The sequence below is a fragment of the Coenobita brevimanus genome, chromosome 61 (assembly GCF_032717465.1).
Source record: "Coenobita brevimanus isolate Jiangsu-jjx chromosome 61, ASM3271746v2, whole genome shotgun sequence".
NCBI classification, from domain to species: Eukaryota; Metazoa; Arthropoda; class Malacostraca; order Decapoda; family Coenobitidae; genus Coenobita; species Coenobita brevimanus.
The window spans coordinates 1,624,818-1,639,817 of NC_137014.1; positions in this window are offsets into that span (position 1 = coordinate 1,624,818).

Below are 15,000 nucleotides of genomic sequence, written 5' to 3' on the forward strand. Positions count from 1 at the left end.
GAACCACAAATTTAAGTGTCGTTTCATTTATCTCTTACGGGAAATAATACCTTTACATGTTTACCTATTTCCCTGTCCCTAAAGCTCTTCGGCAATCATTATTTTCTCTCCCTCTATACAAAACATTCCGCCAGGCTAAAGATGACAGTTTAAACGCCAATAACCCTCACATCTCAGCATTATCACACTTTTTAACGTATATTCCTTCCCTTCCCTTCGTCAATAACACTGGCATTTCTTTCTTTATGTTGCTATCTATTCATTCTTTAATCTCTATAGTGTCTCACTCGTTCATAACACATCTTGCTTTTCTTTTATGTGTCCGACTCTAAGCACAGGTTAAACAGTCCGTTTTCTAAGGCCCAGCAGTCCTATCTACTACATACACCTCAATATGTTACTAAAAAGATGCCACTCTGTTGGATTTCAGTTCATCAGGATCCTCTCTTTGTCGATCATTTATTTATTTATTTATTTATTTACGTATTTATGTATTAGATCTACTGCTGAGAAAACAAGGAATGCAAATGGAAACAAAATAGAGGCGTCCGGGTAAACTCATCGCGGTCATCTGTAAACAAGGTCTTCGGCGTAAAAGCGCGCGAAAAGCCAGCCCGTTTTCTCTCTGCTGGGCAAACTAAATTATTCTGCGTGACCCAAGGCAACATCCTCCCACCCTTCGCTTACGGCAATATTGATCTTCCCTTCAAAGCTTTGCTCTTGTTTTCCCTCTTGCTTTCCCTCTTGCCTTCCTTCATTTCTCTCTTGCTTCCCTTCTTGCTCACTCTTCAACACCCACATCGGTCCTTCTCCTTTCTTTCTCTCCTCTGCGAGAATTCATTTTATATTTTTATGTTCTCGATGTTCTTTGTAAATATGGCGTTCAGAACTTTAATAGATCAGAGAAGAAGAATGATACAGTTACAGTTAGCGAGTGACTGTAGAGGGAAGACGAAAAATAAAAAATGAAATAAAACAAGTGAAGTATTGTTATGATTTACAAAGTCCCCTACCTGATGATGACCATTAAGGTGTAATTGATCTTGATAGTAGATGACTGGATGTTCCCCGCGACACACCGTCATGGTTTGGGGAACAATTGTGTGAAGTGATATCAAAATCTGTCCATGCATGTGGAAGTTACAGAGCGGACACGAATGCAGGTATGGATGCTAAGTCTGACAGAACCCGACCTTGTTTGTGCCCCAAGTGTGACCTTGACCTTGGGAGTAGACGGCTGGTTTTGCACGCGAAACCGTCATAGTATGGGGAACAACTGTGTGAAGTTATATCAAAATCTGTACATGCATGAAGAAGTTACAGAGCGGACACGGAAATGCGGACGAACTGACAGACACAGTGGCATAATGACGTACTAACTGAACGTCGCAAACCTAGAGTCCCCGACCGATTTGACAGGTAGGGGACTAATAACTAAACGCGAGGCCGATTCTAACTATCGAAGAGGGAAATGAGAAACAAACACTTAATGAACGAGAGTGACTTGGAAAAATGAGAGGAGAAGGTACGGACAAAGTATTCAGAATAAAAATTAACCTTATGTCCTTCCACGGAGAAATAAACTACCGGAGACGAAGATAAGATTGTAGTTAAATCCTTTCTATAATAATCCAAATTCCTTTCCCACAAACCTCAGTAGACTTTTCCTACGATAATTTTTGCAGTCCCTTTCCTACGATAATTCTTGCAGTCCCTTTCCTACGATAATTTATGCAGTCACTTTCCTACGATAATTTTTGCAGTCCCTTTCCTACGATAATTTTTGCAGTCCCTTTCCTACGATAATTTTTGCAGTCCCTTTCCTACGATAATTTTTGCAGTCCCTTTCCTACGATAATTTTTGCAGTCCCTTTCCTACGATAATTTTTGCAGTCCCTTTCCTACGATAATTTTTGCACTTTCCTACGATAATTTTTGCACTTTCCTACGATAATTTTTGCAGTCACTTTCCTACGATAATTTTTGCACTTTCCTACGATAATTTTTGCACTTTCCTACGATAATTTTTGCACTTTCCTACGATAATTTTTGCACTTTCCTACGATAATACTTGCAGTCAATTTCCTCGTCTTTACTTCCCACCTCACTTGCGTCATGGCGTGGGTCGTCGCTATGGTAACGACACAGCCTCAGCCGGCTTTATGCCTTCCCAAATATTTCCACAAGGCAAGGGGGTGAAAATGTTACCTTGAAGATATATATAAGTTCCTCCCTTCAAAAACAATAAAAAACAGAAATGGCAATAAAATATCTTCTTTCACATCTTTAACAGCTCAGACAGACAGACATCGCCACTGCTGCTGTGTGTCCCTAATGAGTAAACACACACACACACACACACACACACACACACACACACACACACACACAGTTCTCTATGTAGGTGGAGGTTAAGGAATGTGAGGGTCGCCTCGTCCTGTGTCTTCGTGTTGGCCTCACTTGTTTATTATTATTATTATTATTATTATTGTTATTATTATTATTATTATTATTATTATGATACACCAGGAAAGCATTTAATACGCTGGGTGGTAACCATATTACCAAATTATGGCGCCTGATGATTTAGTGGGTAATGAAGGTGCTCCAACCGGATTGAGCCTGTGCAGATTTATATCCAAGGGGTGGTTGGGGTTTATTGCTCACGTAGGCCTAATGCCACTCAGGGATGAGTGAGGTTGGTCATTCTCATGTTAAATGTCAGGACCAACTTGCCTAGTCCCGGGTTTCTACGCTTCTCATGGGGCGACACAAAATTAGATGATGATGATGATGATGATGATTGTCTTTACTCTCATCATTATTACTACTACTACTACCACTACGATTACTACTACTACTATTAGTAGTAGTAGTAGTAGTAGTAGTATTACCGCAACTACTACTACTACTAATACTACTACTACAACAACAACAACTACTACTACTACTACTACTACTACTACTATTACTACTACTACCACTACTATTACTACTACCACTATTATTATTATTATTATTATTATTATTATTATTATTATTATTACCGTGAATACACAACACCAACACGCTAATACAACAAACAAACACCAAGCAAGCAGTATAATCATAACCACATTTACCTTAAAGCAGAGAACCACGGCAAAGCGTCCACCTGGAATCGGAATAAACACACAATTAATATTCATAAGGATTATTTATTCATTCAAACACAGAAATGCGATACGGCAGGCAGCATACGGGTAAATTATAGTCGCGTTTCATACTCGACCAAGTATTAATTTTCCATCTATCTATCTATCTATTGCCAGACGCCTTAATCCCTTATAGGGGGTGGCCACAAACAAATCGCCTCCACGTCACCCTGTCCCCCGCCATTTCATTCCCCCGCTCCCAGTTCACACACCCCTCTCTTATATACCTCTCCACTCCATCCCTCCATCTCTTTATGTATAGTAAAAATTTTCAATACTATGATAATTTTGGAGGGTTGAAAAATCGTCTGTCTGTATTATATTTCTTCTTATAAATAATTCTGTATAATTTTCAACTTTTTTTTTTGTTATCGTTGGCAATGCTTTTTTTTTTTTCTACTTCCAGTCCATGTCCCCCTGACCTCGCCTCTCTCTCTCTCTCTCTCTCTCTCTCTCTCTCTCTCTCTCTCTCTCTCTCTCTTTGACGGCATTAATAATCGCCCAGAAACACAATTACCGCTTGCCCAGAACAGCTGTGTGTGTGTGTGTGTGTGTGTGTGTGTGTGTGTGTGTGTGTGTGTGTGTGTGTGTGTGTGTGTGTGTAGACTGCTGAATAAAGTGATGTTATTAATTTTGTGTTGTATTACGTGCTTGATGTTCCATAGGTTTTATCTATCTATCTATCTATCTATTTTTCCATATATATCTCTCTATCTATTGATCTATCTATCTATTTATCTACCTACCTCTCTATCTATCTACCCATCCATCTATTTTCTATATCAGTCAATCTATCTAATTATCTATTCATCCATCAATCTATTTTCTATCTCTTTATCCATCTACCTACCATCTATCTATCTATTTCCCTACCTATAATCTCACTTTTTCAACCTATAGGCCTATCCTTTGCCCGAATTTGCATATTATTTGGCCTTCCTCAAAATTCAAAGCCTCTTAATATTACACGAAATATCTGGGTAATGTGTGTGAACCAGACGATGCAGAGAATTTACAGAAATATAATCGTGAAAATATCTTGTGAACTTTGAGGCCAGGTGGACCAAAAGGTGTGAAGGACTAATTACGTGTCAGGTAAAAAAAAAAAAATCTTCCAGTTCGGTGATCCCTTCCCCCTATTCCCTCGCATCAGACTAAATTATTAATGGGAAGGTGTTACGGAGCTGTACCACGGTAATGTGCTGCTAAGTATCCGTGAAGCCTGGAATTCCTATAAGGGGTTAGAGTATTCATGAATGGTGATTGGATAAGACAAGGATAGTGAGCCGGCCTGACCACTGCCCCGCCTTGCATCACCCAACCTGACCTATCCTCACCTCACCCTCTCTTACTGCTGCCCCTCCCAGCCCCGCCCCGACCCGACCCGCCCCGACCCGACCCGACCCGACCCGCCTCTCAGTAATTCCTTTGATATTGTGAAAACTATCTTTTTTTTTTTCTTCTTTTTTCTTTTTTTTTGCAGTCGTGTGAGAACCATGAACTGAAAAATTTGTATGAGCAAAAAACTATAATCTGCAACTATACACTCATCACATATATCACACATACCACATATAACCTACTCACACACACACACACACACACACACACACACACACACACACACACACATTCTCTGAAGTTATGATGGTATGAGCAAGGAGGTAATTATAACTTATGCTTGTATGCATCATTGTCGGAGTTTGTGAGGGATGAGGTAATGCTGAGAGAGAGAGAGAGAGAGAGAGAGACTTTTACCCCCAGAGGAAAACAGCGCGACACTTTAGGAACAGATTGCAGCCCCCTTTTTTTTTTTTAATGCAAGGAAGAAGGGAGAGGGAGGGGGAGACCGAGGATGAGGTGGAAGGATGGAGTTGAGAGGTATATGAGGGAAGGGGGAGTGAGCTGGGGGGGGGGCAGTCAAATGGTGGGTGACAGAGCGACTTGGAGGCGTTTTGTCTGCGGCCACCCTTTGCCGAATTAGGGCGTTGGGCTATAGATAGATAGATAGAAGAAGGAACCAAAGGCCAGGAGTGAACAAGATTTTTCCTTTCAAGAAGAAATAAAAACAAACTTGCCATGTATCCACTGTCTATAAGTAGTTCATGATGCTGTCAGTGGAAAGCAGGGCAGAGCTGACTCCACCTCAGACTGGTTGTCATTTGTACCTATCGTGTGTAGTAAGGTCGTGAAGCATATGTCTATCTGTCTATCTACAGCCAGACGCCTTAATCCCGTAAGGGGTGGCCACAAACAAATCGCCTCCATGTCGCCCTATCCCCTGCCATTTCGCTGCTCTGCCCCCAGCTTACACCCCCTCTCTCTCATATACCTCTCCGCCCCATCCCTCCATCTGCCCTAAGATACTGCACACACACACACACACACACACACACACACACACACACACACACACACACACACACACACACACACACACACACACACACACACACACACACACACACACACACACACACACACACACACACACACACACACACACACACACACACACTTCTTCATTAACCACATAATTGCCTTACCTTCTGTGTCATCATTCTTTCAAGCACCTGACTCAAAAATTCTTAACACTAATATATTCCAAGATAATTTTTTGCACCCACATCGATCACTTTCATACCCACAATCAAGGCGTCGCGTATTGGTGCCCACGTGGCGGCATGTGAAGCTGTGTGGCCATGTTATGATGTGTGGTTGGAGTAATACAGGTAAGAAATGGATTTACCTTTATCCGCGAACAGGTGAGAAAATAATACAATTGACACACAAGCAAAGGACGATAGACAAAAGAAGAAATAAATAAAAAAAGAAAAAGAGTAAAGACAAGCTGGCTCTACAAAGAAGGGGAGATAACTAAGATCAAAGGAAGCTCCCTAACATCTTTTCCTAAGCGATTTATTTTGCTTATGATACCTTACTACCCTATTCTGTGACATAAAGATCCTTATAACATCGCCATACTCTGCATAAATAACAAACAAAAGGATATGAACCAGCCATATCCAAAAAATAAATCGCTAAGGAAGAGGAGCTAGGGAGCCTCTACATCCGGTAAAAAAAAAATGGGTCCGTATAGAGTTTGTGATACGTAAGAGAGGAACATGGAACACGGAACACTTCAGGGAACCGTCTATTCTCCTGGGCATCAAGGAACAAAGCAACGCATCACACTACACCTCGTTCCTGAGCCAATCAATCACCGGACGCTCCAGGTGTCTGCCTCTACACCTGCGCAATCAGCCAATCAGTGAACGTCAGCGAACAGAACGGATTGATCATAGAAAACGCAGGGCAGGTATACGTGGGGTTGCAAGGATGAATTTATATGTGTATAGAGGGGGGAGGGGGAGGGGGAGGCCAAGAATGAGATGGAGGGATAGAATGGTATATGAGAGAGGGGGGTGTGAGCTGGGAGCAAGGCAGTTTAATGGCGGTGGAAGGGCGACGTGGAGGCGATATGTTTGTGGCCACATCTTACAGGATTACGGTGTCTGGCAATAGATAGATAGATAGATAGACAGTATAGACAAGACTTACCACCACAGTCCAAATTTACAAAAGAACCTGTGTGTCAAGGTGGTAATTATATACTTATACTTCCTACTTGAGAGGAAAGTAAAGAGAAATTAAGAGTGGAATAACAAGGTGAAAGATAAGGGAGAAATATTGTCACTCTTTACACACTACCTTCTCAAATTTCCCTCAGAGGAGTATATACATTAATATCACCTGGTTTTTTTACCCGGATTAAAATTAATAAGTGTATCCATAGCAGCTTCAAAAAAAAAAAAAATAGAGACAGTCTTAAACGCTCTGACTGCTAAAATTCCCTGTTGAAAAAAAGTATATATATTGAAAAACTTATTGAAAAAATTGTTGAAAGTCTTAAACGCTCTAACTAATAAAATCCCCTGTTGAAAAAAATCGTCCGTCTCAGCCTGAATTAAGTACACCAGTGAGTCCAAACGGAATATTAAAGAAGTCGGATAGCCTAGGGAACTGACACGAGATCGAGCTGGCTGGATGAATGTTGTGAGGAGAAGTGTATGGTCAGGGATTTGGCACCCCTTTTTAACGTGGCAGCGTCCGGATTGACTGTATCGGATACGTTTATGTGAAGCTACAGAACGTGGTGAATGTTTTTGGCGTATCCGATAAAGCCAGGATTCCGGAGGTTTGACTGATAAGTGAATGGAAGCGTGGCCCATTGGACTGGCAAATCTGGGCTGTCTGGACATTGCTACTCCTCACCATGCCCTAGGGTGGGAAAGGAGGTCCGGATGATGATGATAATGATGATGTATTCCCAGTGTGGCAGAAAGTGTAAAAACTGGATATGCAATGATAATACAGGAAAAAATTTGACGATATCTGACATTGGGAGTTTATCAGCGAGGAGGGAGCGGACGTGAAAGGATATATGTGAAAGGAAAGGATGAAAGGAAGGGATGAGAAGGTAGGAAGAAAGGACGGAGGGAGGGAGAGAGGGAGGGAAGGAAAGGAGGGATGAGAGGGTAAGGACAGGGGAAGGAGAGAGAAAGGGAGAGAGAAGAGGATGCTGGGAGGAGGACGAGAGTGAGAGAGGGTGAAGAATGAAAGGACGTGGTGAATATATACAAGATGAAAGGAAACACAGAGATTAAGAGATGGCAAAAGATATTAAGAGAGGATGGGAGGAGAGACTAAAAGGAAGATGAAGGGTGAGAGGGGATGATAAAGGGACGCTGGGGGAGATAAGACGAGGAGATAATGGAGGAGGACGAGGGTGGAGGAAAGGAAGAAGTGGGAGACTAGTCGGAGAGAATAATGAGGGGAGAAAGTGAATGGAAAGGAAACTGGATAAGCAGAGAGTGAGAGAAGAGAGAAAAGTTAGTAAAACGAGAGGACAGGAAGGAAGGAAAGAAAGAGGGGAACAGAAAAGACAGAAGACAGTGTGAAAGAAGAGGACAGAGAGGACAAAAACACTAGCGATTTAAGCTAGGAGAGGAAGGACAAGGAGTACTGTGGATGGGCATGTATTGTGAGATTTCTGTGCTTCTTCACTGTCTTAAAACTCCTTGGTGAGTGTCTTGGAGGAAGGGAGGTAGCTAGGTTGTATTTCATTCGTTGGTAGTCTTTGTTGGTCTTCTTAGTGTTCGATTCCTTTTGCATTTCTCATCTTAATATTGTTTTATGTAGTAGTAGCAGTAGTTGTAGTAGTAGTAACAGTAGTGGTAGTAGTGGTGGTGGTGGTGGTAGTAGTAGTAGTAGTAGTAGTAGTAGTAGTAGTAGTGGTGGTGGTGGTGATAGTAGTAGTAGCAGTAGTAGTAGTGGTAGTAGATGTAGTAGTAGTAGTAGTAGCATATTAATATTATTATTATTATTATTATTATTATCATTATTATCATTATTATTATTATTATTATTATTATCATTATTATCATTATTGACAATTTGCATCAGTCACATACAAGAAGATTTTAAAGAAGTATAAGAAGAATGAATCGCTATGGAAGAGGTGTTAAGCAATCTCCCAGGCTAGCGATACTCCACCCAGACATCCACCTCTCTCACTGGCACAATTCCACATCACTAACAATATTGCTTCCATACAATTACTTCTTAACTTCGTGGAGTGGTTCTTGGGTGAAGTTAGTGGGTATATTGGCTGTGTGTGTGTGTGTGTGTGTGTGTGTGTGTGTGTGTGTGTGTGTGTGTGTGTGTGTGTGTGTGAAAGAGTGGAGTGGTCGTGAGGACGAATATTGATAAGGGCGAGCCAAAAACTGGTGTGTGTGTGTGTGTGTGTGTGTGTGTGTGTGTGTGTGTGTGTGTGTGTGTGTGTGTGTGTGTGTGTGTGTGTGTTAATAGGGGCGGGTCAAGGCAGTGTCGTGTGGGTGGAGGTGGGTGGAGGGACTGGGTGGACCTCCATACTCATATCAGTCCATCATTAAACAAGGGGACATGTAACCAAATTTCCATGTCCACTTTCTCATCTGGAACTTTTGCGAACATCCACTTAATATGGACATGTGGGATTCTTATTTTATTATGTGGGGACAGGGTGACGTGGAGGCGATTTGTTTGTGGCCACCCCGTATGGGATTAAGGCGTCTGGCAATAGATGGATAAATACGCTACTGTAGATAGTGATTTACAGTTTGGCCATGTGGAGAGATGGAAAGTGACTGACTAGGGGACTGTATGTGAGGTGGAGGGGGGAAGGGGGAGACCGAGTATAAGATGGAGGGATGGAGTGGAGAGGCATATGAGAAGGGGGGTGTAAGTTGGGGGGAGGACAGCGAAGTGACAGGGGACAAGGCGGCATGGAGGCGATTTGTTTGTGGCCACCTCTTACGGGATTAGGGCGACTGGCTATAGATACACGGACAGATAGATAGATAGATGGATAGATAGATAGACAGACAGATAGACAGATTTATATTTCATTTAATCTATGGTATTAGTGACACAGATAACGCTGATAAGGCCAGGATGGAATGGTAGTTTAGGGAGATGGTAGCGGCGTGGTATGGTTATGGTAGTGAAAGATACCACACATATACCATTTATCAGGACAGTGGTTAGTGGTGTTAGCTGGTGTGTTGGTGTGGTGGGGCTGTGGTAGGTGTTGTGGTGAAGTGCTGTGTTGTGTGGCAGAATAATGTGTTGTGTTATATGATGATTGTAGTTTGGTGAAGTGTGTTGATGAATGTATGCGATTCCAAGGGTACTCTCTCTCTCTCTCTCTCTCTCTCTATCTATCTATCTATCTATCTATCTATCTCTATCTATCTATCTATCTAACTCTGTTTATGATTACTGTAGTTTGGTGAAGTGTGCTGTGAATGTATGCATTTCCAAGGCCTCTCTCTCTCTCTCTCTTTCTCTCTCTCTCTCTCTCTCTCTCTCTCTCTATCTATCTATCTATCTATCTATCTATCTATCTCCATATTTTTCACTAGAATTTTAGTTCAGGTACAAAAAAATTCAGACTGCGCCAGTATTGTGTTGTTCCCGCGGTTACAAAATCACCTCAATTACAGCTTTATGGGGAAATTTTTGTACCCAGGACCAATACTTCACGTAGACCCAATTGCACTGGTCTGTGAATGTGACAAGCGAGGTCATTTGGGGTTACTATACGCCGCGCTGCCTCGAGTTGGGACGGGCTGGGTTATGGGACGAGTTGTGTACTGTGTGTGTGTGTGTGTGTGTGTGTGTGTGTGTGTGTGTGTGTGTGTGTGTGTGTGTGTGTGTGTGTGTGTGTGTGTGTGTGTGTTTTGTCGGTTGTAAATGTCAGGTGAGGCCATGTAGTGTGTGTGTGTGTGTGTGTGTGTGTGTGTGTGTGTGTGTGTGTGTGTGTGTGTGTGTGTGTGTGTGTGTGTGTGTTGGGAGGGATGGTTACAACTGGTTTTGAAATGATTTTAAGGTAGTTTGGAATGCTACCTACATTAAAGAGTAGTTCAGTAACAACATCCTACAGTACATGCGTAGGACGGTACAGTACAGCGCCAAATCTGTGTTAATCGATACAAAACAGCGCCAATTCTGTGTTAGGGATACAGCACAGCGCCAAATCTGTGTTAGGGGTAAAGCACAGCGCCAAAAATGTGTTAGTGGGTATAGCACAACGCCAAATCTGTGTTAGGGGTACAGCACAGCGCCAAATCTGTGTTAGTCGGTACAGCACAGTGCCAAATCTGTGTTACTTTGCACACTATTAAAAGTACATCCGACCTACGTACTTGGACAGCTTGTGAAGAAGTAATGTGTTAAGCGACTCTGCTCAAAATCAGTCACCTTATTAATTTAAGAAAAAAAAAAAATTACTCATGAAAACTGCGCTATCTCTAAATTCATTAAAGAGACAGAGGACCTACGCACATCGTAAGACTGCCAAAATAATAATAATAATAATAATAATAATAATTGAATTGGATTTTGAAAAGGCGTTTGCGTGGTAGGTGGTGGCGACCATCATCCACTCACTTGATGTAGTGCTGCCTACTTCTTCCTTAGCCTTTATCATTCTTTTTCTGTGCCTGTCCTCCTCTCTTCCTATTTCTCACCATCATCCACTCACTTGATGTAGTGCAGCCTACTTCCTCCTTAGCCTTTATCATTCTTTTTCTGTGCCTGTCCTCCTCTCTTCCTATTTCTCACCATCATCCACTCACTTGATGTAGTGCTGCCTACTTCTTCCTTAGCCTTTGTCATTCTTTTTCTGTGCCTGCCCTCCTCTCTTCCTATTTCTCCCATCTTTCCTGTCACTTCTTATTGCTTTTCTTTCCTTTACAGGTGGCTTTACATTGAGTGACAAGCCAAATGGTTTCCTGTAAGCCAAGAAACCATTTACAACGCTGGGTGGTAACCATATAACCAAACCATACGTGCTCCCTACGTGTCAACAAGTGGGTTGGTGGAGGGTTAGTGCCCCTCTCCGTAAAACAACTAACTCAAAGTCAAATGGCCACCCCTTACGGGATTATGGCGTCTGGCAATAGATAGATAGATAGAATAATAATAACAATGTGGGGAGGGATGTTCATAGCCAACTCCTGTCACGTCACTCACGTACTCTAAATTCCTCCCAGCCTCACCCCGTCCCCGTTTTCTTTCACGACTTTCACACTTAAAAACTTTCTCCTTCCCGCCCCTGCTCCCTCCCTCGCCGCCCACCTGACCTTGACAACCTCTGGCCACCTCCCTCCCCAACACCTGTCGTAACTCCTCCGTGATCTACATTGATATTGAAAAAAAAAAATAAAGAATAAAAACAAAAACGGGTGGAGCGCTAGGGAGGGACTGGGAAAGAAAATGGGCGATGTGGACATGAATGAAAGATGAGAAGGATAATTGTGACGCACCGTGAGAGAGAGAGAGAGAGAGAGAGAGAGAGAGAGAGAGAGAGAGAGAGAGAGAGAGAGAGAGAGAGACAGACAGACAGACAGACAGACAGAGCACTGTGTTTGGCTGACCTAAAACTGCAGTGGGACAGACGGAGCTTCGGGTGATCCGCATACAAATCTGATCACAGCTCATCTGGAGGTCAGTGTTTACCTCGAGAAGGGGGTTGGGTGGAGGAGAGAGGGATGGAGGAGTAGGAGGACGAGGAGGGAGGGATGGAGGAGTAGGAGGACGAGGAGGAAAGGGAAGGAAGTAAGAGCAGAAGAGGGTAGAAGAAGGAAAGGTACGTGGATAAGATGAGAGACTGACAGGAAAAGGATAGGAATGGATACAGTAATGGATTAAGGGATACTGAAAAGAACAAATCAGGGACAGAAGTGCATCATGAAAATACGGAAAAGGAGAATGTAATCAAAGGAAGGAGGCGTGAAGGAGCCATGGGGAGGAAGGGAAGAAGGAAGAAAAAAGAACACGGAAGGAAGCGTGTAGGAGCAATGGGGAGGAGGGAAAACAGGGAATAAGAACAGGGAAGGAGAAGGCAAGAGGAGGAAGCTTTAAGAGCACCGGGAGACTGGAGTAGGGAGTCGGAATTTGGTGAAAGTGCAAAAGTTTGGAGTGGAAGGAAAATCTTGTACAACTTTAATACTATAGTCGCTGGAAAGAACAGGAGGGGAGTCAGAAGTTTGAATGTTACGCGAAAAGTGTAACATAAACTTTGTGTGGAAACGGAAGGAAGGGAAACAAGAGAATGAGTATAAAGGAAGAAGAACAGAGCTACATGATGAAATATTTTACCCGGACGAACGCGTCTGAAAATGGCAACTGAAGAAAGCTGGAAAACGTCTAAGGATTAATATATTGTGATTTTCTTAGACAGGTAAAGAATCATAGGCTTAAAGTGTGCCAAAAGAATTGATTTTATTGAAAGCTGAAGAAAATAAAGCCAGAATAAGGACAATGTTAGTCTGAGATGCGTGGACACACTGATTAAAAAGAACGGAGACTGTAGGCAAAGGGAAAGATACACTGAGGTAGAGAGCTGTGTGCACGAATATTGACAATGCATGATATCTGCTGCATTTCATAGTTGGGCAGTATTGAGAGAGTCGGTGGATGGACAGGGGTTGTGTACTAGTATCAGTTTGCATGCAGAAAGTTTAGAAAGCCAGTATAGCAAACTGAGATAACCATAACGTTTTAGTGAAATATACAGAAATATGGCGATGGTTTACAACAATTTTCACCGTTCAGATACTGGCCCTTTTTTTCCTCTTCACTCATTTATATCCCCATTTTTCACTTTCTCTTATCAGTGGGTCTTAGATTTCCTGTACGAACACTCGGTATACTCCACAGGTGTTTGTACGCTTTTAGTAATTACAAACACTGTGTAGGACAACTTTGCTCTGGCAGTGAGAATGTTTGCACTTTAAGTCACGGGTTTCTTACCGCGCTGCAAATAATTCCCGCGTGGTTAAGTTGCAGTGGCGATAAAGTGCCTTAGCGCTCATCCCTGTTTACCCCCACACACTAAAGTTACACAGAACACCCCTGATGCCGCCTAGCTTCCACACACGCCACACTACCACGCTTGGCTGGGCAATTGCATGTTATACTAATGATATAATATGTTTCAGTTTTGTACCACTTCAAGAGATCGAAGCTGTTCTGGGGAAGCAAAAGAAGGAGGAGCGTGATAACCAAGAAGTGAGCTCATATACAACAGGTAAAATGCACAGGTAATGGGGATGCTGACCTACCCTGGACCACAAGTAAGTATGACAAGATAAACTGCAGATGGTAGTGAAAGGGTATACTGAGTGGGAAGGCAGTGAGAGGTCATACTGGGTGGGAAAACAATGAGAGGGTATACTGAGTGGGAGGGCAGTAAGAGGACATTCTGTGTGGAAGGGTAACGAGAAGGCAAACTGAGAGGGGATAAGGATTAGTGCAGTGTACCCTAGGACCAACAGTTTTCTTCTATAGCCCACACATCTCGTTTTCTTTCAGGAGCCTCAGTAAATACGCGTTCGGCCTTCAGAGACAACGTTCCCCAGAGTGCTGGAGCTTGTACTGAATGGTAAATAAAGAATGTAAATAAAATAAAAATACTATTGACCTGCAGCCATGTCGGGTCTTGTGTATATCCTGATTTAATGGAAAGATTTATCAACAGGAGGAGGATGTAAGATATTTAGTATAGTATGATACCGTGAAAAGATCTGCAACTCTTAGCACTTGTACACCCGCTACTGAACAACTTACACAAGTACTCGTATTTCCGTAATCAACCAGTTAGTATACTCATTTGATATACTCTTTCCCGTGTACACTGTGGTCTGTTTCTCTCCTTAAAGCTGCACATAAGGTATTAAACGCAGCAACCTCACACCACCACTAACTCGGTTGGCTCCATAACACTATACCAGCCCAGAGAACGTTAATATTATCATCTATATTCTCATCCAAAATACATGTATCTTATCGTATATTGGAAGACGCGTTTTGAAGCTTCCTCAGATAGAGAGATATACAGACAGATAGACAGACAGATAGACAAACAGATAGACAGATAAACAGACAGGCAGACAGATACACGCATTCTCTTATCCCTCAGTTCCCACGTCCCTTTTACCTTCCCATATACCTCTGCTTTTAAGAAAGGTGAAACTCAATCCACCACACCATAATATCATGGTATATACACACACCACCCTTCCTCTGCCTGCCTCTCTGTCTCCACCGCCGCGCCAGTGCAAACGCATTGGCCTCCTGGTGCGGTATTCTCGTGTCGTTAGGAAGCTGACTAACACCTCTTCCATACCTATTTATTTCTAATTCTACTCCGGTACTATATTCTTGTGTGTTAGTTATGCAATCTATGCCGACGTTAAAA